Genomic DNA, 11,674 nt, shown 5'->3' with positions numbered 1-11,674 from the left:
ACAAATTCCTGTTTTGATTTATTATTTATTTTTTCTGATAAACCATCTAATTCGGCATATTCTGTCAGCTTTTGGATCCAATCTTGTATAGAGGGGATTTCATTACTCTTCCATTTTGGTGCGATCAAAACTCTTGCTGCCGTTGTCGCATATAAAAAGATACCCTTCCTCTTTTGTGGAATATCCAAATCTGTTATTTCTAGGAGGTAGGCCTCTGGTTTTTTATTGAAAGAGATCTTTAGCATTTTTTTGCAGTTCTGCATGTATACTCTCCCAGAATACCTGTATTTTCCTACATGTCCACCACATATGGTAGAATGTTCTTGAGTCTCCGCATCTCCAACAATTACTTGACACATTTTTATACATTTTTGAAAGTTTCCATGGTGTTAGATACCATCAATGTTGCATTTTTTGAAAGTTCTCTCTAATCGTGTAACAATTTGTGAATTTCCAATTGATCTTCCATAAATTTTCCCATTGGGCCATGGTTATTGAATGGCCAAAATCCTGGGACCACCTCACCATTGCCACTGTTACCTCCTCCTCCTTGACTGTCCAGTCAAGGAGGAGTCAGTAAGTTTTGGAAAGAGTTTTTCTTTCAGAATTTACAAGATCAGATTCGAATCGGGAAATTTCTGTTGAGAACCCCTTTTGTTTGTCAGATTTAAATTTTTCAAATGACTGATGGTATTGGAACCAGTCTGAAATGTGTTCTCTTATTTCCTCAAAGTTCTTTAATTTTATTTGGTTATCTTCATTTTTTAGAATTATTTTATATGTTGGCCAGCTTTCCTGAGTATTTTTCCGTTTTACTGCTACGGCTTCTACTGGAGAAGTCCACCACGGGACTTTAGGCTCCATCAGATCTTTATATTTTTCCCATACAGCAAAGAGTGACCTTCTTATTATATGGTTGGTAAAAATTTTATGAATTTTTGCTTTTCCATATATTAGGTAGGCGTGGCATCCCCAATGGTTGTCAAAACCTTCCAGGTCCAGGAGGTCCGGATCCTGCAATGTGCACCAATCTTTTAGCCAGGTGAAACAGGCTGCCTCGTAATAGAGTTTTAGGTCGGGTAGGGAAAAGCCTCCTCTCTCTTTTATGTCTATTAAGATCAGGTGTTTAATCCTAGATTTCTTCCCTTCCCACAAGAATTTGGAAATTTCTCTTTGCCACTGGTATTCAGATGCATTTCTGTTTCTGATCATGGGAGCAGAGCAGAGCCATCATGGCCAGTACCCATTAACAGTCTTCTCCATGAATTTGTCTAATCCCAAGTTGGGCCATCACTGCCTCCTGTGGGAGCCATGCAACAGACTTGCTAAATATAGTTTCCATCCTCTCAAGTTCCCATTTTTGGAAGAAGGCAAGATGTCTGCCTAGGAATGCATAGTTACCCCTGTGAATTGTCAATATCAAATCCACTGGGAGAGGTTTGTCCTGACTTGAAGCACTTTACACTTGTTTACCTGGAACTGCATTAGCCATTTCTGTGGGATAACCAACCTGCTTAAGTCTACTTAATGAATGAAGGGGTTAATACCATACTGCAAGCTGTCCTGCCAGGCTTAGCTCACCTTGGGAGGAACCAGGTCAGGCATAAGCAAACTCAGCCTTCCAGATGTTTTGAGACTACAACTCCCATCATCCCTAGCTAACAGGACCAGTGGTTAGGGATGATGGGAGTTGTGGTCCCAAAACATCTGGAGGGCCAAATCTGCCTATGCCACAGCTGTCAACTTTTACCTTTTCTTGCAAGGAATCCTATTCAGAATAAGGGAATATCCCTTTAAAAAGGGAAATGTTGACAGCTATGGCCTATGCCTGAACTAGATAGACAACCATTGTTACCACTGAGTCTACCAGAGAAGCTCAATGTGTGAGGAAGTCTGAGCTCACTGCTGAGGCTCAGATCACATGGCTATTACAAGCCTCTGTTGAGCTCTTATACCAATAATTTAGGGACTTTCACTGCTTTGCAACTAAAGTTTTACTGCCTGTGCAACCTTTTCTGAATGCTATATAGTAAAGCACATGAACCTGACCTTTGGAGAGTGTGTAAATAAACAATTTTTAGCTTACAAAATGAATCGTCCTTTTCTATGCTAGGGGAAGTGGGAAGCTTTGGAAGGAACTTGGAAGGGCTTATTTTAAAGGTCTAACAGCCCATATCTCCATGCTTTACTTTGGTGCATTTTAAAATCTCTGCTGGGGTTCTCTCATCAAAGAGTACTTACCTCCAACTTAGATCTTGGTATCCAGGGAATTATGGTTTCTATATACCTATTTTTTAACTTTAACCAACAATTTTAACTGTCAATTTGCTCAATTGGGAGATATATTTTAGGAGATCTTCGCAATCCCTTATTAATGACCCTGAACAGCTCCGTATCATAAGCAAACTTGGCTACCTCACTGTTCATCCCCAACTCTATATCATGAACAAGTTAAAAAGCACAGGTCCTCTCCAGAAAACCAAAGACTAATTCCAAAGGTTTCTACTAACTTGTAGACCACTTAATAAGAATGTGTTTCACAGATGTATACAGTTAAAAATTGAGGTGCATGTATGAGAATACTGCTTTTCATAATGTATTTGGGTGGAGTTTCCAGGGATATTGTCTTTGTCCATGGAGTTTTCTTGGCAGGGAAACTGGAGTGGCTTGCCGGTTCCTGCTCCAGGTGGATCACATTTGGTCAAAACTCTCCACTATGACCTGTTCATTTTGGGTGCCCTGCTCGGCATAGTTCATAGCTTCTCTGAGTTATTCAAGCCCCTTCGCCACAGCAACACCAAAGAAGTGATGCTTTTGAATTATGGTGCTGGAGGAGACTCTTGAGAGTCCCATGGACTGCAAGATCAAATTCTTGATCTCCATTCTTAAGGAACTCAGCCCTGAGTGCTCACTGAAAGGACAGATCCTGAAGTTGAGGCTCCAATACTTTGGCCACCTCATGAGAAGAGAAGACTCCCTGGAAAAAACCCTGATGTTGGGAAAGATGGAGGGCACAAGGAGAAGGGGACAACAGAGGACGAGATGGTTGGACAGTGTTCTCGAAGCTACGAGCATGAGTTTGACCAAACTGCGGGAGGCAGTGGAACACAGGAGTGCCTGGCGTGCTCTGGTCCATGGGGTCACGAAGAGTCGGACACGACTAAACGACTAAACGACAACATCCAGGGAAGTAAAAAGTAAAATAAAATAAGCACAGGTCCCTGTATCAATCCTTGGTGGGCTCCGTTTTCTATATCCTGCCATCATCATCATTTGCTCCTATGCTCTACTTTCTGTTACTTAAACAGATCCTGATCAATACCTCACCTCTCATTCCATGATTGCTAAGTTTACTCAGTTTTTGCTAAGGTACTTTGCTGAAAGCTTTTTAGAAGTCCAACACATCAGCCACATCACCTCTATCAGTATGCTTGCTGACACTCTCTATAGGTTATGAGACAGGACTTCCCCTGGCAGCAGCCATGCTTGTTCTGCTTCAACAACACCGTACACAGTGCTATTTTATCTTTAACAACACTGTCCGTCAGCAAAATACATTAACTAACCTATAATTTCCAGAATTCCTCCTGGATCCCTTTTTCAAAAATTGGTATTGCATTGGCTACTTTTTAGTCCTTAGATATGAAAGCTGACACTAGGGATAAGTCACATATTCTTTTTGAAAGACCAGTAATTTCACCTTTGGACCTGGCGATTCGTTGGTTTTTATTTTGCCTATTAGGTGTAAAACTTATTACCTACCACCACTGTTTGCCTCAGTTCCTCAAACTACCTTTCTGCAAAAGTTACTTCAGGCAGAAAGGTTTGTCTTATATCGTCTTCTGAGAAGACAGATGCAAGAAGACAGATTCAGCTTCTCTGCAATAAGTTCCAGGACACCCCAAATGACATGCATATTGTCTCCTACAAGGACTGTTAAATTTAGAAACCTTTATTACGGCAGAACATGAGCTTTTAATAACTAACACAGGCTTTCAGGCAGATGTTTATGTTTTATTTTGATGCTGACTTAAATTTCAGTGAGTTATGCAGGTGTGCATTTGCGGCATTCTGGAAAGCGTAAGGAAGGTGATCATGTTTAAAAAGGACCGGGGTTTTGAACCAAACATCTGGATCAATCTGCTTAGAAGAGTGAAGAAGTTGTGGCTCTCCAAGTGTTGCTGAACTCCCAGTTCCCACCCCACCCCCAGCAAGCATGGCCCTTGGCCAGGAATGATGCAGGATGCAATCTAGCAACATGAAGGGTAACATCCCAGGTCTAGTATCTAATGACATGTACACATTAGCAGCTTAAAATACAGGAAGGTAATTTCCCACACACATACACACACTGTGTTTCAAGCTGTGTTTTATGTTGCTGTACACACCATTACTTGCTTCCCCCCACATATTACCTGATTTGTTATCCCAAACCTCCAAAGTCCTATTCAATGAAGCTGTCAACTGCACATGCACTGCCATTTGTGCATGTGTAATGGCTTTTTGAAATGTATCAAATAGCAATATTTCTCAAGAAGATACAGGATGCAGATGGATTGTGGCAAACATCATGTGCGCTTGGTTTCAGAAACCAGTGGTGGGAGCCAGAGTAAACGGCAATGTGTACATAGCCTAAGAGTGCTGCTGCAACGCAAGCTTGTGCAGATGACGCTGTTTCTCAACTGGAAACCCACCTCTTCTCAAACCTCCTGATTTGAAGGAGGTGGAACCGTGGTTACGAAATGGAGAGAGGGAAATGCATTTTGCAAACATTCAGAAATAGGATTTCCCTCCCTCATTTCTTCTTCTATTTCCACTGTGGCCAAGCCTTAAAAAAATATTATAGGGCTGCATTCCCACCCCACCCCCAGTTCAGCTAAAGACCAGGTCAAGCACAGATTATGAGCCCCTCTCCACCAGGGACAGATAATTACAGCAGGCACAGAATGAATGTTAAATGAACTAGTAGGCTCAGGGTCATAGCTGTCAACCTTCCCTTTTTTTGCAGGAAATTCCCTTATTCCAGCGCCGTTCCTGCTGCTTCCAGCTGCTATCCCAGATTGTTAGATATCCTGTAGACTGTCCCCGGGACAGGTGAGGCTGCTGATTGCTTATTTTCAAATCTGAAAGTTGACAGCTATGCTCGGGGGTTCACACCTTCCCCCACACAATTGGACTGACAACTATCACATGCAAATATTTTTACTTGAGAGAACTATAACACCGGGAAGGCTCTCCAAGGTTTAGTCCAGCCACCTGCTAGGAGCAAAATCAGCAATGCAAGGTATTAGCAACTGAACTGGGGCCTTCTGCATGCAAAGCATATACCCTGCCAGTGAGCTAAGAATTTTCCCAAATGGCAAGTGAAGTGTTTGCACACCTATGTGTGAAAGTGCCCTTTCCCAGTGTTTGGAGGCATTCTACATCTGAACACCAGGTGCTGGGATCTGCAAGCATGGAAGACTGCAGTGGAGCGCAGTTCCTTCTGGCTGGTTTCCCATTAGGCATCTGGTTGGCCACTGTGAGAACAGGGTGCTGGACCAAAATGGGCCTTTCATGTACTTCCCATGTGATCCAATTCACACCAAATGCACCATATTTTATACAAAGAAATATGTTCCAGGTAGATAAGAGAGAACATGTGAAGCAGCTCTCCTCAGCTCCCCCAGTCTTAAGTTGCCTGGACCTCTAGAATGAGAGGTCTCAGAACTTGCTATTGGAGACAAATAACCAGAGCTTAGTCATTCTAGCCACATGACCTGGAAGCTGTACGCTGGCTCCCTCGGCCAATAAAGCGAGATGAGCGCCACAACTCCAGAGTCGGTCACGACTGGACCTACTGGTCAGGGGTCCCTTCTGCAAACAAATGCAGAAAAGTGGGGAGAGAGAGAGAGCGCGCAAAGAATTTGAAGCTTTTAAAGAACATATATAAAAGCTACCTAAAGGATATGTATAAGATCTGCCTGATTTGTGTCATTTAAAAAATACAAAATCAGAATCACATTCTAAATAGCTTATTCAAGCCAGACAATCAGTGCACAGCAAATAACCGGGACATTTTCTTGCACTTTTTACGTCACCTGCAAGGAGAGATATTCTACCTGATGCACATCACTGGCCTGCTGTCCATCATTATTGCAGTACAACAGTGGATATTCCGGGCAGGCGAAAGGCAGAGAGTGAGTGGGAAATGAGATTCTCTGCTCTTGCATTCACTGGAAAGTAACGTGGCATTCTTAGCGGAGGGTGAAGCTGCACTTGTAGGCAGAGGCTTCATGAATTAAGTCTGCGCTCGTCAGACTGCAGGTGGGAGTATTGCATCCACTTCTGGTCAACACATTTTAAGGATGGAAGCATTTGTCAACAGGAAGGCAACTAGGATGGCGAGGTGGTCTGGAAGCCAAGCCCTATAAGGAATGGTTGAAAGAGGTATGTCATGTGGAAAATGGAGCAGGATTTGGTTTCAATTGCAGCAGAGGATGGGACTAGAAACAATGGGTGTAAACTCACAGGGATTCATAGAATCATAGTGCTGAAAGAGACCACGAGGGTCATCTAATCCAAAGCCCTGCAATGCAGGAATACTGCCCACAGCTGCCTTGTTGGCTCAAACCAACAAACGTCTGGCCAACAGCCAGATGCACTGACCCTTCTCACCAAAGACTCCCTTAGAAAGCCTACAGCACCCAGTATTCCCAGGCAGTCTCCCATCCAAGTACTAACCAGGCCTGACCCTGCTTAGCTTCTTGCACATTTTAGTTCAACATGAGAATGGCACTGAGAGCTGCATTCCCTTCTGGGCAACCCTCCAAGGACCACATGACAGTGGTGGGCGGGACCATAGGAAAAAGCAGGCAGAGCATGCATACAAAATTTTGCCTTTCTGCAGTAGTCCTTCATCTAGACACATATATTATGAGGTTTCAAAGACACATTCCAGCCCTTGCAAAACTACCTAAGGAATAAAATGGAGTGTACTAATGGGTGTCACTGGAGCAGGTGTGTGGACTTGGGAGAGTCCCAAGGGCCAGAAAGACCAGGAACGGACACATTTGGCCCGTGGGCCTGAGCGTCCCCTTCCCTGCATTAGGAGGCTGTGGAACAACTTGCCTTGGAAGGTGATGGGCCCTTGGTGAAGGCTGGGTGGCCATTTGTCAGGAATGTTACTATGCTAGAGTTCAGGTGTTACTGGACCCAACTTCCATCACACCAAGTCAACAGAACCAACAATCAGGGTTGAAGGGGAGCTGGAGTCCATCCACATCTGGAGGGCGAAACCAGTAGCCAACACCACCTCCTACAGACAATCCCACAAATTATATGTGTGAAGGCACAGCAACCAATGTGCAACGGGGATACATGCGTGAATCAGAAGTGTTCCCCAAATGCTCCAATGTTATTGGTTCCCAATCTCCCCTTTCCATGAACCACTTGAAAATCGCTGATAAGTCTTGATTTTTTTCCCTGCCTGTTGTCACAATTGTAATGTGCCGTGCTAACATGCTGCATGGTTTTCGATTGTATTTTTATTGTTTTCTGTGTGTTTTTTGCTTTTTTGCATTATGATCCGTATTCCATAGAATTCAAATTCAAAAAGAAAAAAAAATACAATATAAGAAATAAAAAAGCCACAAAGATGCAATTAGAAATCAATATGAGCATTTAATGTGGAAATGCCACAGGCCACCTGAATGCAGCTTGTGAACCAATGGTGGTCCTTAGACCACAGTTTAGGAACCCCTCCTCCAATGTGCACACAGCTTAGTTAGTTCACTAAGCATCCCCAGAAAATTAAGAATGGTATATTTTCCTGGTAGGTGTGGGACTCCCCGACCCTTCTCTCTTTTTTTGACAATTTTATTCTCTTTATAATTACATTTACATCCCACCTTTCCTTCAAGGAGCTCCAGGTGGTTCTCTCCATCCTCAGTTTACCCTCACAACAACCCTGTGAGGTACGCTTAGGTTGAAAGATGGATGGCACCTAGTGAGCTTCACGGCTGAGTGGAGAAGTTGAGCTCTGGTCTCCCAGGTCCTATTCCTGTTCCTCTAACCATCATACATGCTGCACGGAAGAACACCAGCGATATGGATCGTTGTTTTACCGCGCATTTAAATGTTTCTGCCTCCTTCTTCTAAATGTACTCCAGCGCCCTGCCCCTGGCAAGCACTGATCAAATAAATAAATAACCAAGGGAGAAGCTCGGCCACGCGGTTCTTAGCGTCACATGTGGAAAGAAAAGCCTCCGCTTTCTCTGCCGTGCTACACAATGATTCCGAGGGGCGCAGAGAGGAATGCAGATTCTGGCGGAGAAAAGGAAAAGTGAAATAAACACGCAGGTTTTGCAAGCAGAGACGGAGGATGTAGTTAGTTGCGGAACCTCCCTCCTTCCCTGCGACCGCTCGATCTGCTAATGCCAGCAGATATGTTTCTCCGGCTCCGACACACTCACAAGGCCCGTCGCCTCCCCACCTTGCAGGGCGGGTGGTGCCGGGGGAGGGTTCACTTGCGGCAAAGGCGAGCGGAGCGGCCGCAGCAGAGTCTGCCTGGCCTACTTTGCAGAAGCAAAGCGCGCGTCCCCTACCAGCTTCGCGGAACAGATTGGCGGCGGCGGGGTTTAGAGGGAGAAAGCAGCCACAGCCAAAAAAAAAAAATTGCAAAGAAAAGAAAGGGAGTCGCTTCCCATTCTTTGGTTTGCCGCCCTCCCTCGCTGCGTGCTCACCCGGATACCCTCCACCCTCTTCCCCGACTACACGTCGGGCAGATTCGCAACCAAGACGGCCTTTACTCAAGGGGAGAAACGCGTGTGCCGGAGCCGCTCCGGAGTCCGGTTCCCACCAGGGTCAGAAGCGGCCGTTTAGAAAAACACAAACAAACGCCGCGCTCACGCCCTTAGGCGGCGGACTCCTCCTCGCCGTCTCCTGGAGAGAAATGCAAGCCAAATCCCCCCCCCCCAATCCTTCCCTCTAGGCCATGCACAGCCGCTTCACACATTACACACGTGTCGTTTACCTGGAAAGGAAAGCGCTTCCTTGCAGGCAGTAGCGTGCGGGCAACTCGCATGTATAAATCGTCAGTGATTTGGTGCCGTCGAGGATAGGTGTTGTTGTTTTTTTTGCAGGATGCCCCCCTTCGTCACCCCCGTTCGTCCAGCCTCACTGAACGTCTGAAGTGGGGACGCAGTAATGTTCGAGCCGCGGCTTCTTTCACAGGACCCACAAGAAAAATGAATGCGTTCCCTAGCCACGAAACTAGGTACACCTATCTCTATTCTCTGTGTCCCCACTTCGTGTCATAACACCGCGCACGTCTGCAAAGCTCTTGCGGGAGCATAGTTAAAGGCGACTTTGCCCGCTGTGGTAACGAATGTTTGGCGGGGTGGGGGCAGTTGATAGTCACGAGTGCAATTTGCTGTAGCCGCGTAACTCTAGTTTGGCTGAGGCTTCCCTTGCAGGTATGCCAAATGTACGTGTGTGCTGTCATACCATGTGACGTTCGACATGTGGGTAGCCGTCCCTTTCCCACAACCTATTTCCCACAACCTGCTTTCTGCGATGGAAGTGCAAAACATGGGAAAGGAGCCTTGGGCTTCTCGGGGTCAGTAGACTTCAGCCTTCTCAGACCCAGGAGCCACTTTTAACTCAAACATTTCTTAATCTTTTTTTCGTTTAGGCGAATCACCAGTTCATTAGGTAATTTCAGCCTTGCCTAAAAATGCCACCTCCAGACTTGGAAGCGGTGAAAGTGAGGGTTGCTCCCATGAGAGCCCTTTTGTTGGTGTTGGTAGAGAAAGAGGCTAGGAATTAGGAATTGAGTAGCAAGAGAGGGAATACTTTGCTTATAGGAGGTGTTCTGCTGTTCCACATTTCTCAAGGAAGAGTCCAGGACTCCAGGCTTTACAAAAGCGCTTGCTCCTTCCTACTCCACCCGGAACTGAGGTTGGGCCACCAAAGCTGATTCAAGGTTTGAGTAAAAAAGAGTGATAAAATGATGGCTGTTCTGCTCTGCAAGGTTGCTCAACCTTTTCTGACCGCCCAAGTCTCTGCAGCAGCTTGAAACCACAGACAGTGCCGCTGAATTTCAGCAGGATGGGTCAGGAAATATGGCAAGAAGGAAGGAAGAAGAAGAAGAAGAAGAAGAAGAGTTTGGATTTGATATCCCGCCTTTCACTCCCTTTAAGGAGTCTCAAAGCGGCTAACATTCTCCTTTCCCTTCCTCCCCCACAACAAACACTCTGTGAGGTGAGTGGGGCTGAGAGACTTCAAAGAAGTGTGACTGGCCCAAGGTCACCCAGCAGCTGCATGTGGAGGAGCGGAGACAGGTTGTGTGGAGGCTTGGCCAGGGCAGCCAGACAGGTGGAGACAGGACAAAGCAGGGAAGAACCATTTATGGCTTTTTGTCATAGGAAGCTGTCTTATACCAGATTAGTCCATTGGTACGTCAGCACCGCCTGGCAGTTGGCTGTCTGGGGTGTCAGGTGGAGGACATCCCCAGCCCTCCCTGCAGATGCTGGTGATTGAACCTGTGGCCTTCTGCATGCATAGCAGATGTTCTACCACTGAGCTACAGCCCTTCCCCAACATTCTGTGGTGCCCCCATGTGCTCCCAGCCATACCAGTGAGGCTTGCACAGGAGAAGTTCCCTTAGTGAGTTGTGGCCTCTTACCTTCTCTTTGCTGTATGCTAGGGAAGCTTTTTGTGACCCTTGGTCCTGGATTCCTGAAATGCAGCCTCTGAAAAAAGGGGGGTTGTGTGTGTGTGTTTTATGGCCACATTACCACATGGGGAGGATGTTCTGCTTGTTACGGCTGGTTATAGCTGAAGGTGGTGGTGGTGGTGGGGAGCTGTTTGCAACATATTTGGAGGGTGCTCCAGATTTAGCTGCAAGTAAATCCTTGTTGCTGTAAAACTCTGGACCAGGAAAGTTTGAATTATTGGAGAGTTTGACGTTCCTGCTGGAGTAGTTTAGCAAGCTCCGTTTTCTCTTTTACGAAAGCCATCCTGTGTGTGCTTTGGATCTGACAAGTTGAGGGAACTGTGTTAAAAAAGGAGGGGGGTTGTCTCCTTCATTCCTAAAGTCCCCACCCTCTTCTGCCACAGCCCCTGTGTCTGAGGTCTGAAAATTCCTAAGAACTTAAAATGCACTTACTGTTATAACAGTAAATAATAAGATCTCTTACACCAGTGGCTTCCCATCTATTTCTTAACAGACTGCTTGAAAATTGCTGAGGGTCTTGGACCACTTCAGCAAGTTTTCTGCCTGTAGTAGCTGTGCTAAATGCTGTATAGTTTTAAACAATACTTTTATTGCTTCTTTTGTTTCTTATCTTGTATTTCATTGTAGTACAATTTGCATTCCATAGAATTCAAACTACAATACAATAAGATATAATTTTTTTTAAGCAGTTAAAGTACAATTAAAAACCAGTATGAATATTTAATATAGACATGCCACAGCCACCTGATTGAAGCTAGCAGACCACTGGCAGTCCACAGACCATAGTTTGGGAACTCCTGACTTGTATCAACTGGGGAATTTTACTCATGGCACCACGCTCTATATATAATCCAGTGTTTCCCAAACTTGGGGCTCCAGCTGTTTTTGGACTACAACTCCCATCATCCCTAGCTAGTAGGACCAGTGGTCAGGGATTATGGGAATTGTAGTCGAAAG

General features: G+C 45.3%; 1 long non-coding RNA gene across 1 annotated transcript; it reads right to left on the bottom strand.

Annotated features, from left to right (window-relative positions):
• Positions 1 to 4,224: 4,224 nt before the first annotated feature.
• LOC309524041 lies at positions 4,225 to 10,118 on the bottom strand. Its single transcript, XR_014215765.1, has 3 exons — positions 9,014 to 10,118; positions 7,890 to 8,304; positions 4,225 to 6,407 (listed from the first exon to the last, which is right to left on the bottom strand). It is a non-coding gene; the product is annotated as an uncharacterized lncRNA (long non-coding RNA).
• Between the last annotated feature and the right edge of the window lie 1,556 nt (positions 10,119 to 11,674).

This window comes from Podarcis vaucheri, assembly GCF_965113315.1.
Source record: "Podarcis vaucheri genome assembly, chromosome: Z".
In the NCBI taxonomy this organism is placed as follows: domain Eukaryota; kingdom Metazoa; phylum Chordata; class Lepidosauria; order Squamata; family Lacertidae; genus Podarcis; species Podarcis vaucheri.
Note: the sequence above shows the minus strand (reverse complement) of the source record. Positions and strands in the feature narration are given on the sequence as shown.